Source organism: Saimiri boliviensis, chromosome 2 (genome assembly GCF_048565385.1).
Source record: "Saimiri boliviensis isolate mSaiBol1 chromosome 2, mSaiBol1.pri, whole genome shotgun sequence".
Taxonomy (NCBI): domain Eukaryota; kingdom Metazoa; phylum Chordata; class Mammalia; order Primates; family Cebidae; genus Saimiri; species Saimiri boliviensis.
This window is the reverse complement of record NC_133450.1, coordinates 68,352,794-68,368,162: the sequence shown is the minus strand read 5'-3', so window position 1 is coordinate 68,368,162 and position 15,369 is coordinate 68,352,794. Positions and strand designations below refer to the sequence as shown.

The window sequence follows — 15,369 nt, the reverse complement described above, 5'->3', positions numbered from 1 at the left end:
GATTACAGGCACGTGCCACCATGCCCAGCTAACTTTTTGTATTTTTAGTAGAGACGGGGTTTCACCATGTTGACCAGGATGGTCTCGATCTCTCGACCTCGTGATCCACCCGCCTCGGCCTCCCAAAGTGCTGGGATTACAGGCTTGAGCCACCGCGCCCGGCCTAAGATTTTAAAAACTTTAATTTCATAGGGAGCCAAATGATGTTTTTGCAAATAATCCTTCTAATGTTAGAGAACATAAAATGTTTTCTAGGCTGGGTGTGGTGGCTCACGCCTGTAATCCCAGCACTTTGGGAAGCCCAGGCAGGCAGATCACTTGAGATCACAAGTTCGAGACCATCCTGGCCAACATGATGAAACCCCATCTCTACTAAAAACAAAAATTAGCTGGGTGTGGTGGCACGTGCCTGTAATCTCAGCTACTCCAGAGGCTGAGGCATGAGAATTGCTTGAAAGCGAGGGGCAGAGCTTGTAGTTAGTGGGGATTGTGCCACTGTACTCCAGCTGGGGCAGCAGAGTGAGACTCTGTCTCAAAAAATAAATAAATGTTTTCTAATTATTTCTGATTTTTAATTTGACTTTTTCAATTTTTTGGTGAAGCTATGGATTATATTGAATATATTTTAGTTTTGGGTAGAAAAAAATCAAGCTAATGGAGTTGGTGCTTGAGGTTTTGTTTTTTTCCTTGTTTTCATCTTATTTTAGACTGCACTGGGGAAATATTTAAATAATGTTAAGAACTGATGCACTTCAAATCACTTGAATGGATATTTTCTTCTGTTTCTTTCTCTCCTCAGCTGCCCTCCAACTTTTTTTTTTTTTTTTTTAGATGGGGTTCTACCATGTTGGTCAGGAGGCTGGTCTTGAACTCCTGACCTCGTGATCCACCCACTTTGGCCTTCCAAAGTGCTGGGATTACAGGCGTGAGCCACCGTGCCCAGCCCATTTTACCTTTTATATGGCTATGTAGCATGCCAACTCTACAGTCTTTGTAAAGGTGATTCTAACCTAATCTGAAAATTCTGATTTTGTAAAAACAAATATAGAACCATGTGAAATGTCAAAAGTCTGCAAATCTCAATGGAATCACTTTTTGCTTTTTGAGACGGTGTCTCGCTCTGTCGCTCAGGCTGGAATGCAGTAGCGAGATTTCAGCTTACTGCAACAGTTGCCTCCCAGGTTCAAGCAATTCTTCTGCCTCAGACTCCTTAGTAGCTGGGACTACATGTACATGCCATCACACCCTGCTAATTTTTGTTATTTTTAGTAGAAATGGGGTTTTCACCATCTTGGCCAGGCTGGTCTTGAACTCCTGACTTCAGGTGATCTACCTGCCTTGGCCTCTCAAAGTGCAGTGAATATAGGTATGAGCTACGGCTCCTGCCTTGGAATCACCTTTTGAGGCAAAATTGCAGAAAATCAAAACTTACTGAATTAATGGAGCTCTAGGAGATGTATCTGGCAGGAAATAAAAATATACTCAAAATGGTGAGACTAATAATATATGAGTCATTTCATCAAAGCTCCTGATACAAAATTAACCTTAGAACTTCCAGGCTATTCTGGACTGCTCTGGGCAGCAAAAGGCAGGACAACAAGGACCATATCTGTTACTCTGTACCTAAGACTGCTCTTACCAAAAAATGTCTTCTTTTCATGTTTTCTAAACTCCTGGAGCTTGTAACTCTGAAGGAAGTGATAAGATGAAAGAAGACTTTTAAAGACCTTTTATCAACAGAATCAATTTGAATATCTGGTGTGGCCTCTCTAATCTTAAAAGGGAAGCAGAGACTCTTTTATTAAGTAGATGTCTTCCACAGCTGAGCGGGAGAGTGTCTTGTTCATAATACGTCCTGGTATGAACTCAGTAAATATTTGTTAAATTGATTTAAAGAAATAGGCAAGAATCGTGCTGAACATATTTATTTTGTCTCTGATGTAAACTCATAGTCCCCACTTACCTCCCTGAAGTTACACTAAACATATCTAAGTAATTTCTGCTTAAATTTACTATATTTCATTTAATCACTTTTAATTAAATAATGAAAAACAATCACTGACTTAGACATGATCTAATCATCTTACTTTGTTTAGAACAAATCCATTCCACTTGAGGTAGAACTAGAATAATATTTCCTAGATGATAATAAATATATTATTTTAAAATTAAAATTGGTCAAAACCCTAAATAAAATGCTTTTGATTTTTGTAAAAAGAGTTCTGTGGCATCTATAAATAAATAAAAAATCTCCAGAGCCCCAAAGTCCAAGCTTAGCTAACATATTTTAGTGAGAGGTGGGAGGTGTAACTGTCTGTGATGACAGATTTTTAAAACGATTTTTTAGTTTAGAAGTTTTTCTACTGTATCTTGATATTATGGAACAATTTCATGAAAACCTATCTATATATAACTTTTTTTTTTTTTTAAGACGAGGCTTCACCATGTTGGTCAGGCTGGTCTTGAACTCCCGACCTCAGCGTATCTGCCCGCCTTGGCCTCCAAAGTGCTTGGATTACAGGCGTGAGCCACCATGCCCAGCTATATAACTTAAAAAAAATCCCGTGTTCGCTTCGGCAGCACATACACTAAAATTGGAACGATACAGAGATTAGGATGGCCCCTGTGCAAGGATGATACGCAAATTTTGTGAAGCGTTCCATATTTTTAAAAAATCCCAAATAACCAGAAACTTAAATGATACATATTTAATAAGGCAAATGTGATAATATGCAATAAAATATTTTAAAAAGATTTTTAACCATAGTATAACCCCAAACACATCTTAAATGCTTTGCAAGCAAGCAGCCAAAAGATAAAACATCCTGCGTCCCGTACTAGTCCTCTATATTAACCATTTGATTTGAATTAAGGATCAACTCAACTTAGCAAAATAATTATTGGTATCATATTCTTCTAGACAGTATTAAGGGAAGGTGTTCTCTTTCCAGAGTCCACAAGGGGGCGTAGTTTTAAGGGCAAGAATTTCCCAGCACCATGCCCCGCTCCCATCTCTCTCCATCCAGGAGATTTAATGGTTTATGTTTAAATTTCGTGGGCTCGGTAAGAAACAGAAAGTCAGTCACTCCAGTGGAAGCCCTAAGGAACTTCTTTCATTGGTCAGGGGTCTTAGAGAAGGTGGGGGTTCCTCCCAGGTTAAAAGTCCCCTTTTTCCACATCCCTTGGGACTCCATGTCTGGGTCCCCTTCCAGGAACACTCCCTTATTGGATCTTTCTCTCTCCTGGATTTCCCCTCTGGGGTCCCCTTCTACACTCTCTCGTAGAAGCCTGTCTTCCCCTCTGAAACTCCATCTGTTTCTCTATTCCCTTGCACTCAGTGTGGAAGCTGCTTTTCTCTCCCGGATTCCATCTTTCTGGATTCTCTCACTCAGTGTGAGAGTTAGCTGTTTCTTTCTCTTTCCTCCTGTTTCTCTCTCTCTTTAAATAAAATCACTTTCTACAAACACTTTTGAGTCTGGCATTTACTGCACTCTGGGTCATGGTCCCCTCTCTCAGTCTTAAGAGGGCAAGAGAACAAGAACCTGAAGAAACATCCTCTCAGGGGAGCTAAGGGCACCCTGAACCCCTGAACCCCAATATTACAGTATGTTACTTCAGAGACAAAGTACCTTTTGTAGTATGTTTCATATGATGTAGGAGAAGAAAAATGAAGCATGTTCTGTGTTGGGCACGATGATAACCATTTCCTGAATCTATAGAAGCAATTTCCTCTTTTTCCTTTTTTTCTTAAAAATAAATAAATAAATAAAAGAGATGGGGTCTTGCTATGTTGACCAGGCTGGTCTCAAACTAGTGGCCTCAAGAGATCCTTCTATCTTGGCCTCTCAAACTGCTAGGATTGCAAGCATGAGCCACTGTGCCCAGCCTAATCACCCCTTTTAAATAAGACATTTAAATCCATGTCTGTCATGCTATCCTGATTAGTTAGGAATAAAATGAGTTCCCATGCTTCAAGTTAACTAAAAAGCTAAAATATATTAATTTTTGCAAAATGTCAAACATTTGCTTTTCAAATGAATTAGAAGTAACGTATGAACTATATGCTGTACTACAACTCAGAAAATGTTTCCTATTTTAATTTTTGGTTAATATGCTCTCCTGGAACTTAGAGAAGAGGTGAAGAGGCCGGGAGCGGTGGCTCACGCCTGTAACCCCAGCACTTTGGGAGGCCGAGGCGGGTGGATCAAGAGGTCAAGAGATCGAGACCATCCTGGTCAACATGGTGAAACCCTGTCTCTACTAAAAATACAAAAAATTAGCCGAGCTTGGTGGCACGTGCCTGTAATCCTAGCTACTCAGGAGGCTGAGGCAGGAGAATTGCCTGAACCCAGGAGGTGGAGGTTGTGGTGAGCGGAGATCGCGCCATTGCACTCCAGCCTGGGTAACAAGAGCGAAACTCTGAGTCAAAAAAAAAAAAAAAAAAAAAAAAAAAAGAAAAGAGGTGAAGAGATTTCTACAAACTTAAAGATACCAAATTACAATAGAAGCCTAAGTATCTTCTTTTCATGTCTGGTTCTGAATGATGGACAATTTTTAGAAAATGTGGTTCCTACCTCCCTTGCTCTTGGGAAGGATACAAACATTTTTGAAAGGATAGGAAATCATGAACTGTTGGTATATTGTATCAAGGGAGCCCTTTAAAATATTTTTATATGGCACAAAATACGCTTTTATAAACTGAAACAAAATATTTGGTGGAATTTCTTCTATTTTTTCAACTTTGACACAGTTGAATTTGCACAGCTATGAAAGCTGAGCTAAGTGACCCCCAATACCTACATTTGCTAGGAAGTCAGGAGGTTAAAGTTCAGTGGGATGGGAGGAGGGGGGGCAATCTCTCAGCATCCAGCTCTTTAGCACCAAGCAATGTTTAATTTGATAATTACGAATCTAACTTGTGGAATTTTTTTGTTACAGATATATTTATGATAGTGATTTGGAAGCTATTGCTTTGACTTACCTCCCCAAATGTTCCACTCTGTATTCATACAAAATGTATTATTTTGTTACTTAAGATCTGCTTGGCAGAAGTAAGAGGCTGTAAAGGCTTGAGAAATTGCTTAGATGGAAAGTTTTATCTCCCATCATGCTTTCCTCTGCTGGGTAGAGACAAAGCCCCAAAACATAATCTTGTTTAAAAATAGTTTTTTTTTTTTTTTTTTTTTTTTTTGCTGGTCTACAAATAACGATGATCATGGTGAACAGTAAAGACAGACTACTAGTAGCTGACTCTAAATTTAGAAATAACTCTTTTTAGGTTTAGGTAGGCATCTCAATTTCAGAAAAGTTAGTAAAAGTTACAAGCAAAATCACTTTTATTCTACTGCAGAAATTTTTGAAAAATATGCTAGATATAATAATAGAATGGTTAGTTGATTTCTCTAAAAAAAATACAGTAAACGGCTTTGAAGTCATGAGTGGTTAGAAAAATGTGGAGCTGTAAAATTAAGAAGTAGTCAAAGCCAATTGGTTTGAAGCTAGAACTAAAGCTGAGTCCTAAGGTTGATGTTCTTTCTCACTGGGGGAAAGTATTTAATTGACCTTGGAAAGCCACAAGATAGTGTTAATTAGATTATGAATGCATAAGTATTCAGACACCTGCACCTCACCCTTCTGAATGCTTTAGGATTTAGCTGCAACTTTGAAAAGTAACTGAACCAAACCAAGGCTGTAACTCTACAGGATCTCAACATCCCAGAATTATGCTGACACTCTAATAGGAGAGAGAACTTTTCAAACATTTCAGGAACTAGTAAAATAAACAGTGAACAACTAAGGCTATTTTCATAAAACAGATTTTTTACTGAGTGCCTATTAAATACTATATGCCAGGCTCTTTCAGACACAGAGATACAGATAAAGTTCTTGCTCTCATGGAATGTAGCTTCTAAGACTGAATGGCATCTCACTGATGGGTAGTGGAAAAGTGTGGGGATACTTCCAGGAGGATGCATTAAGCAATGGAAAATCTTGAAATCCAGGTGTCAGAAAGATTGTGAGATGCTTGCTAGGAAGCTATTGGACCCTATGAACTGAGGACTAAGTAGAAGGGGAAAACAACTTTAGCTGCAACCACTTTTTTCCCCCTCTCCTTCTTGATGAGCCTTTTACGTAAACCTGGCATTCGGACCATAAAAATATGGTTATTCTTTGTTAGTAAACCAAGGAACAATTTAGGTGGCATTAATTTAGTGAGCTTATTACCAGGCTGTTACAGAAATCAATAAACATGTACTTTTTAACCATCCCCTGAGGTGGCTTACTGCCACCATTAGTTATTCTGTGAGACTGCTGAATTTAAAAAGATGTGGTGAACAGAAACACTTCCCCTGTACAGTTAGAAATTGTGCCCTGCAACTTTTAGGACTTTCCAAAGTTGCCAAGTAATCGGTACTCTCACTATGCATTTATATGTATTTATACTTTATTACATTTATAAATTATTTTTTGCAGTAAGTTACAAAGTTGTACCCTAAGCTTGCAAAGGTCTTTACTGTTATGATACAGTCTGGTTTATCAGCCTGGACAAGGACAGGCTATTGTTCTTACAGAATGTCCAGCCTTATCCAATGCCCCAATGGAATTATTAAAAAATAATTTTGATTATTTACAAAATCAATTCACTCTCTGGTTTATGGTGACAGCAGTTTCATTCTCTGAGACACTAAAAAGTGGCCAGCAGTTTGGAGTTAACCAAAGAGATTTGCTACCTATTTCTTGGAGAGAGGCCTATCCTGGTCATTCTGTACTGGAATGGAAACATGTGGTCTTTCCTTTTTTTTTTTCTTTCTGAGACTGGGTCCCGCTCTGTCATCCAGGCTGGAGTGCAGTGGTGCGATCCCGCTGACTGCAGCCTTCGAGCTTCTGGACTCAAGTGATCCTCCCAACATTCTTCCCAGTAGCTGGGACTACAGGCATGCGCCACCACACCCGACTAATCTTTAAAATTTTTTTGTAGAGATGGGGTCTCCCTATATTGCCCAGGCCAATCTTAAACTCCCTGGGCTCGAGATCTTCCAGCTTTGGCCTCCCAAAATGTTAGGAGTAAAGGGGTCATGGCTAATTCTTTTCTTATTACTTTTTAAAAAAGAGGATCACCTGAGGTCAGGGATTTAAGACCAGTCTGGCCAACAAGGTGAAACCCTACTTTTTTTTTTTTTTTTAATTACAAGAGTAATGTGTCCCTTACACATAAATAAGTAAAATTACTCACAATTCCACCAGTCACTGAGACTTAGTGGTGTTTACTCATCCAGTCTTTTCTGCCTTTCTCCATAAATCACAGTTGCAAAAAATCGGACCATATGGTATAGCGTCTTGTCTCCTCACCTCCTTAAATAACCTTCACATTGTTCCATTGTACTTAACAGTATTTACTCATAATAACTGTAAACCTAAGAGGTAACTGACTTTATTCAGGGAATGGCAAGCAGGAGTAAATTATTTTCTTCTTGTTAACAGAGCACGCCCCTACCGCCACTCATCCCTATAGTCGTTCTCCAAATTCCTAAGTGACCCCTGAGCAGCAAGGTTTCAGGGTCCCTGTGCTTAAAGGAGCAGGCTCGCCGGGGGTCACAGCCCTCCGCATCGAAGCAAGACCTCGCCGCCCGCCACGGCCCTCCGGTCAGCCACACCTCGCTTCCCCCAGGACCTGGCCAGAGGTCCCGAGAAGGCACTCTGCGGACCTAGGGGCCCCAGCCCACAAGACGCCGCGTCCTCCAGTCATCCCCTTTACACAGCAGAGCCCCGGTTCCGGGAAGCTGGGGTCACCCTGATTCTCCCTTCCCCGTGACAACTCGGCCGCTGCGTCGCTTTCCCTCGCGGACCCTTTCAGCCTCACCGCACTAGGGGAGAGACCCAGGAGGGGCGCCCCAGCCTCGGTAGCGGCCCAGCCTTGGTGCCGCGCGGCGCCGCGGCCGGACCGGAGCCGCGCCGTCCCCGAATGATGACGCGCTTCCTGCCCTCCCAGCGCTCGCGGGCGGTGCGCTCGCGCTCGCCTTCGGCTCTTGTTCCGCGCCCGGAGCCAGCGGCGGCGGCAGCAGCGGCTGAGGCGGCTGCGGGAGCGGAGTGGTCGCCCAGCGCGCGGGGGGACGCGGGCTGCACTGCCGGGCAGGCACTCTGCAATGAGACAGTAAATGCATCCCCCGGTAAGGCGCACGGCTCGCTCGGGTTTTCCTTCCTCCAGCTGCATGCACGTTGCATGAATTTCTCGTGTCTTTTCCCTCCCCTCTCCAGAAGGAAAATGTGGGTGTTTTTTTTTTCCTCCCTTTTGCTTCTCGTGAGTGATGCCAATGCAGGAAAAACCCGTAAAGCTCTCAGATTTGCTGGTCTAGGAGGGCTTCTTGCAGGAAAATAAAAATAAAATGAAATTAATGCACCTGTCTATTGCACATGTATGTTTCTCTGCACTGGACCCGGGCGCAGCGATTTGCAGACAGCCTCGCAGCCGGCGCCAGAGAGCGGATTCCTGGCCGTGGGCGGCCGGTCCCCTCTGGGGCTCTCGCTGGGTTTCCGGTAACTGGGCTTTGAAAAGCGGCCCCGCCTGCATAGTGTCCCCTCGACCCCGGCCGGGCCCCCGCGCCAGGCGAGTTGGCGCGGGCGGAGCGGCTTCATTCCAGCACTGGCCGCCCGGACTCCAGCGCCACTTTGCGAACAAGTCTCCCGCCGAGGCTCTGGGCTAAGACAGTCCGCCAGTGCGGAGCTCCTTTTCCAGTGCCGGACACTCAGACCTGCAGATCCCACGACTGCCCTTTACTGGGCAGTCTCGCCACGGGCGAACTGCTGGCCGCTGAGCGACGGGGGCAGTGCCGGGCCGAGAGCGGGGACAGGCTTTGCATCCAGTACGGCTGGTCTCACGCAGGCTCAGCGGCTCCCTCTCCTTCCTCGGTCCCATGAGCTGAAATTTCGCGCCCATTGGGAGCCGAAGGGACCTGGAGACGGGCATTTCGGGAAACCTGAGGGGATCGAGGAGCGACTTTCGAGGGCGCCATATTTTCAGTGGGTCTTGGCTGTGGAGGGGAGGGGGGCGAGCAGTTTCTGGGCCCCGGGGAGAGGCCTGAGCGGTTGTCGCCGGGAAAGTTTGCGCGCCGAGGCAGTCGCGGAGGCTGCCGTGCAAGGCGCGCACGACTGCTGTCCCCGCAAGGGCGCGCGGGCTACAGCGCGTCGCCACGCCGGCCGGCGGGGTTTGGGGCAGAGAGCCGCCGTCACGGACCGTGTGCTCGGCTTGCGGCTTTCAGCTGTCCCGCCTGGACCCGGCCTTGGGGCTTGGAGGCTCAGGGAACACGCCCCTCTTCCCCGCAGCCGCTCCCCGGGCGCTCCTCCGGAGCCGTGCGCTTGGCGGCGTCCCGGGGCTGGGCGCCGAGTGCAGAGCGTTCTCCCGGCGCCCGGGCTCGTCTGAGTGCTCCGCGGGGTGCGGGAGCCCACTCCTTGCGGGAGAGGAGGCGCCTTGGTTCGTGGATCGGAACCAGGGCCTGGCTGTGATCGCCCCGAGGCCGCCAACCAGCCTGAGCTTCCAGTCGCCTCCTTGGCTTTGGCGGCGACGGCAGTAGCTCCCGCGACTGCGTGCTCTGCTCTGTCAGCTCCTGGAGGCGAGGAAAGGAGGGCCTTTCCAGAAGTTGGGGCTTCAGGTGACGCGTGGGGAAACTTGGATTCTTGCTGTCCGTGAAAAGCTGGGACAACTTAGGCCAGAATTCCTGTGTCTTACAGTGAAAACTTCTGGGTATTTCCAGAAGATCAGAGAGGAATGAGCCAAAGTGTTGGCGATGTCAAAGATATAATTAAAGATGAGTAGGGATGATGTCCTGGAGAAGTGGACTCCAAAATACACATAAATTGCCCTGGTGCTGTAAGTACCACTTACTTTTCCTTTTAATAGTACCTGGGTGTGTTGAGTTGTGGCATTGTCAGGTTGCATGCTGACCTCCCTTCTCCAGAGCTTGGAGGTAGTGACCTTCCTGGAGTGAGGAGGAAGCCGGAGCGGGGAATCTTTGCTTTTGAAATAGACTGTCACCTCTGCTTTGTGAAGGGGCAGGGTAGGGGCGTATCTGCTGACCTACAGGCAGCCGAGTGCAGGAACGCGTTCTCCTTGGCGTGTTACTGAAGTGATGTCATAGTATTGAGGTCTTGTCGGCACTTCGGGTCTTCGACATTGAAGAGGCTAGAAGCGACCACAAAAACCTCTGGGGTTGGGCGTTAGGTGTGCAGAGGGAGGGAAGAGGCTCTCGTGGGAGATGTGCCTGGAGATGTTAGGGATTAGGCAGCTCTTTCCCTCATTCGCTTCAGGAAGCGCCTGCAAAAGTGTCTTCGGTATGAACGGCAGCCAAGATTTTATCTACTTTGATTGCTTATTTGGGACCTTTATGTGAAACCAGAGGATGGCTGTGGGTGTGAGTGTGACAAGTGGCCTTGAAAGAAGAGAGATGCCTACCCAAATACCTTTTTTTTTCATTGAGCGCTAGAGTAGTGGAAAACACCCAGAGCCCAAGATACATTTTTCCAAAATTAGCATAGCTAATTTAGAAGAGGAATCAGTTTAAGTTTCCAGTTTTAGAGGGGAGTACCTTAATCACAGAAATAGGTCTCTTCAAATTGGGGAAGCCACTGGTTGGTTTCTTTCTGCCTTTGTACCCATTCAAGTTATCAGGGAGATTCCAAAGAGCATTAGAGAGTCTCTCTTTTTGGCATTGATGTGGGGCTTCTGCCTCCAAAGAGAAAGTGAACTTTTAAAAACTTGACCCTTTTGAATGAGTTACTAGGGATATTCTGTACAGGTATAGGCTGTATATTTGTTTTGAACTCATACCTACTGCTGACTCATTCAGGTTTTGCAAACACTGTTCCCTAGAGTATTTTCAAGTGAAGTTAGGGTTTAGGAAGAGGTAGGTATGGTATTTTCTAGTCAGTAGCTTTTTTCTATCTCAAAATTAATCTGATTTTCCCCTCCTTCACACCTCACTACCAGAACATCATTAGTTCCTTAGAGCTGTAAAGGACGATTATAGGTGGTGAACAATATGTTTTTACCAACTATGCTCAGAAAAAACCCTATGGATCTAAATATGTATTTATGCATTTTAGCATTATGTTTTTTAACTACATATATACCACATATATTTTATGCATATGTTAAACTTTATATAATAAAAATTAGAGCAGCTTTATTGCAAACCCTCCAATCTTTATTTCCAAGTTTACTACCTTAATTTTTATCAATTTTTTTATGCCTCTCTCAACAAATTGTTATAAATTATGCTTTGTTGCCTCTTGCCTGATTCTTTTTTTTTTTGAAACGGAGTTTCGCTCTTGTTACCCAGGCTGGAGTGCAATGGCGCGATCTCGGCTCACCGCAACCTCCGCCTCCTGGGTTCAGGCAATTCTCCTGCCTCAGCCTCCTGAGTAGCTGGGATTACAGGCACGCGCCACCGTGCCCAGCTAATTTTTTGTATTTTTAGTAGAGACGGGGTTTTCACTATGTTGACCAGGATGGTCTCGATCTCTGGACCTCGTGATCCACCCGCCTCGGCCTCCCAAAGTGCTGGGATTACAGGCTTGAGCCACCGCACCCGGCCCCCCCTTTTTTTTTTTTTTGAGATGGAGCCTTACTCTGTCACCTCAGCCTTCCAAGTAGCTGGAATTACAGGCACGCACCACCACACCCAGCTAATTTTCATATTTTTAGTAGAGACGGGGTTTCACCAGGTTGGCCAGGCTGATCTTGAATTCCTGACCTCAGGTGAGCCACCCGTCTGGGCCTCCCAGGGTACTGGGATTATAGGCACGAGCCAACGCACCTGGCCACCCTGATTCTTATTATTATAACTTCATGGCTTGACCAAAGTTCTTGCATTTTTTTTCCCTCTTTTAAGATTTTGTGGCCAGTCGCAGTGGCTCATGCCTGCAATGCCAGCACTTTGGGAGGCTGAGGTGGGCGGATCACGAAGTCAGGAGATTGAGACCATCCTGGCCAATATGGTGAAACCCCATCACTAGTAAAATACAAAAAATTAGCCGGGCTTGGTGGCACACACCTATAGTCCGAGCTACTCAGGAGGGTGAGGCAGGAGAGTCACTTGAACCCAGGAGGCGGAGGTTGTAGTGAGCCGAGATCGGCCAGTGCACTGCAGCCTGGGTGACGCCATCTCCGTTTCTACGAAAAGTACAAAAAAAGAAAAAAAAAAAAAGAAAGAAAAAAAAGATTTTGTAACTTCAGAAAGTTAGAAAATGAGTATGTGTTTTGGAAAGTTGCCTGTCTCTTTACCAGTCTGTGTAGTGGTATCGTGATGCATGTGTGGCTTGTCCAGACTCTTAAGACAGTGTCTACAACTTGTGATCTGTGACATTATTGCTTCAGAACTTTTGACTCATAATGTTTTTTTGGTGATTTTGAGTGGCTGTTGGCCAATACAGGAAGTACTGAAAAAGTGTTAAATAATTCAGTTATTTTTATTAGGTACAAAAATTTTAAAGACAAGAAGGAAAACAATAAGCAGGGCCAGAATTATAGCCTAACATACCCACCTGTGCCTTTTTATAACAGTACTTTCCCCAGAACTTTTTAATCGTATCACTTTTATATCTATGAAGGAGACTAGTTGAAACATAAGCCAAACATACCTATTACAAATAATAGGGATAAATGGTGGGTATGACCAGATGTTTTGCCTAAAGTTCAAAGAGTTAAGGAATCTGAACTCAGATTTCCCCTGCAGGGCTCACTCCCGCTCCTCAATAAGCTGGAGAAAGGCAAAGAAGTCAGGGTGGAGGAGGGGGAGATGGCGTGCTTAAGGGAGGCTGCTCTTGGATGTTGACCACCCTGACAATCTTTGGCTCAGTGGCAGGTGCCATTTGAATGACAGCTGGTGGACAAGGCTGGGTACAACATGCTTTAGTTGTGAGAGTCTTTATTTATGTGTCGCCTAGAGCTATGAATTGGGACTGGGCTCATTTGCCACCCATTTCACAGTGGAGTTTCAGAGACACTGCCAAGAGCATGTTTTTGTTTTTTCTCTTAACCAACAATTTAATTTCAGCCAAACTGATGCTGTTCTGAAAATGTAGAACAAGGAATGAACATTAGTAATTTACTTTTTACTCTTTTAGCTGCAGTTTTAACAAATATAATTCCCTACCTCTGTTAAACACTTATTCAGTGAATGTTTTTGAGGGTTTAGCATGCACTTTATGCTGAGAAGATATCCCCTGCCCTCACAATGCCCACACATGTGTTCCTGGGAGGTGATACTCTTTTGTCCTTACTCTTTTGTACTTTGTGTATCTAGTAGCCAGGGCTGGGGGCAGGGGTGATGCGGGGGGGGGGGGGGAGAGATGAGTATGTGATGAAACAGTAATACTGAAATACAGCACTATAGAAAGATGAGAAAAGGATGTGACCAGGCAATTCCCAGAAGAAGGGATGCAAATTATTGCATCTCTTCTCAACCTCCCTAGTGGCCAGAGAAATACAATTTAAAAATAGGTATTATTTTCTGTCCATACAATTGATAGATCTTTTAAAAGGTTGGTGATACTCTCTGTTAGATGGGGGGCAGGGTGGGAATTCTCAGACTCTATTGGTGCAAGTGTGAATTGTTACAACCTTTGGGAAAAGGAGATGGTTTCTGTGAAAGTTTGGAGCAAGGGTGTCATGTAACCCAGCAATCCTACATGTGCAACCTTGTTTTACAGAAGGAAAAACATTGGCATGTAGGGCTCTGTGGGTAAGAATGTTTGTTGTAGGATTTTTTGCAGTAAAAAAATTAGAAGCAACAAATATTCATTAGTAAAATGAATAAAATAAGGTTACATACGTAGTATGAATTATTTTGTGAGGGTTGTACATGACATATTAAAAATACATAAAAGCTAGTTGCAGTGTATCATGTGTTGTATGACTGTATTTCTGATTTTAAAAAAGAAGCCCTATGTGTATGACCTTGGAGAAAGATGTGTAAGGACACCCAAAACTTAAGATTGTTTAAGATTAGCAGTGAGGAGGGGGAGGTAATTAACTTTCTCCATATACATTTCAGTTGGTTGACCTGTTCAAACATACAGACTCTTCTATATGAAAACAAATTAAAAAAATATTTGGTTAATGGATAAGAAACTCACCAGCAACCATTTAGAAAAAAAGGCTAGGTAATATCACGCTTACTTTCTCTGTTGCCTCCTCCTATAGTAATCTCTTATCTCTTTGGAAATTTTCAATTAATTGTTTTCTAAAATCCTTTGATTTCTCAGCTTTAAGAGTATACCTTTAGGCCGGGCGCGGTGGCTCAAGCCTGTAATCCCAGCACTTTGGGAGGCCGAGACGGGTAGATCACAAGGTCAAGAGATCGAGACCATCCTGGTCAACATGGTGAAACCCCGTCTCTACTAAAAATACAAAAAATTAGCTGGGCATGCTGGCGCGTGCCTGTAATCCCAGCTACTCAGGAGGCTGAGGCAGGAGAATTGCCTGAACCCAGAAGGCGGAGGTTGCGGTGAGCCGATATCGCGCCATTGCACTCCAGCCTGGGTAACGAGAGCGAAACTCAGTCTCAAAAAAAAAAAAAAAAAAAAGAGTATACCTTTAGTGTAAAGGATAGCTTCAGAAAAAGCTGTTTCCCTCTGCCCCCAGGAGGTGGTGAAGGTAAGACCTCAGGAAAGCTCTTACAAGCACTCCTTTATCTTAACTTTCTCTGATCCCATTCTGAGGGAAGACCAATAATGGCCCCTGCAGGGAGAGCTACTGGCCAATTGAGAAGCCTTTTTAAACAGGGTCTAGCTAGCTGGAGTGCAGTGGCATGATCTCGGCTCACTGCAACCCCAACCTTCTGGGTTCAAGTGATTCTTATGCCTCAGCCTCCTGAGTAGCTGGGATTATAGGCATGTGCCACCACTCCCAGCTAATTTTTTGTATTTTTAGTAGAGATGGAGTTTTACCATGTTGGCCAGGCCTGTCTGGAACTCCTGACTCAGGCAATCCACCTACTTTGGCCTCCCAAAGTGCTAGAATTACAGGCTTGAGCCACGGTGCCTGGCCTGAGTTTTTCTGTTTGAGGTCCAGAGAGGACTAGGCTGGTGTTTGAACCCAGGTCTCTCTCTTTCCATACGATCCCTGGTGTAGCTGGCTGTTTCACCTTTACCATTTTCAACCGAGCTTCTTAATATGATTTTTGAAATCTTGATAGAACTGATGAGTTTTGCCAGTTGCAGCTAAAACCAATCTTTCAAAAGCATTTCACATTTTATTTTTTATCTGAATAATATTTTTAGAGACAGGGTCTCTTTGATGCCCAAGCTGGAGTGCCGTTGTACAATCACACGTCACTACAGCCTCAGACTCTTGCCTTAGTCTCTTGTTAAGCT

The 15,369-nt window shown here is 44.3% G+C and overlaps 1 protein-coding gene, 1 non-coding gene and 1 pseudogene across 9 annotated transcripts in view; 2 read left to right on the top strand and 1 right to left on the bottom strand.

Annotated features, from left to right (window-relative positions):
• Positions 1 to 2,564: 2,564 nt before the first annotated feature.
• LOC120364098 (U6 spliceosomal RNA) lies at positions 2,565 to 2,669 on the top strand. The gene has a single exon (XR_005579450.1). It is a non-coding gene; the product is annotated as a U6 spliceosomal RNA (small nuclear RNA).
• Positions 2,670 to 8,015: 5,346 nt separating this feature from the next.
• TLN2 (talin 2) overlaps positions 8,016 to 15,369 on the top strand; it is a 474,792-nt gene continuing 467,438 nt past the window's right edge. For 4 of the 8 annotated variants that reach the window (XM_074393528.1, XM_039468905.2, XM_074393524.1 and 1 more), the window contains exon 1: positions 8,017 to 8,168. The gene's annotated coding sequence lies outside the window, so the exon portion shown is untranslated. Of the gene's footprint in view, positions 8,169 to 8,190; positions 9,019 to 9,136; positions 9,866 to 15,369 lie in introns of those variants that run through there. The other 4 variants (XM_074393530.1, XM_074393525.1, XM_074393531.1 and 1 more) reach the window with 3 other exon arrangements.
• LOC101038915 (uncharacterized) lies at positions 9,016 to 9,934 on the bottom strand (annotated as a pseudogene).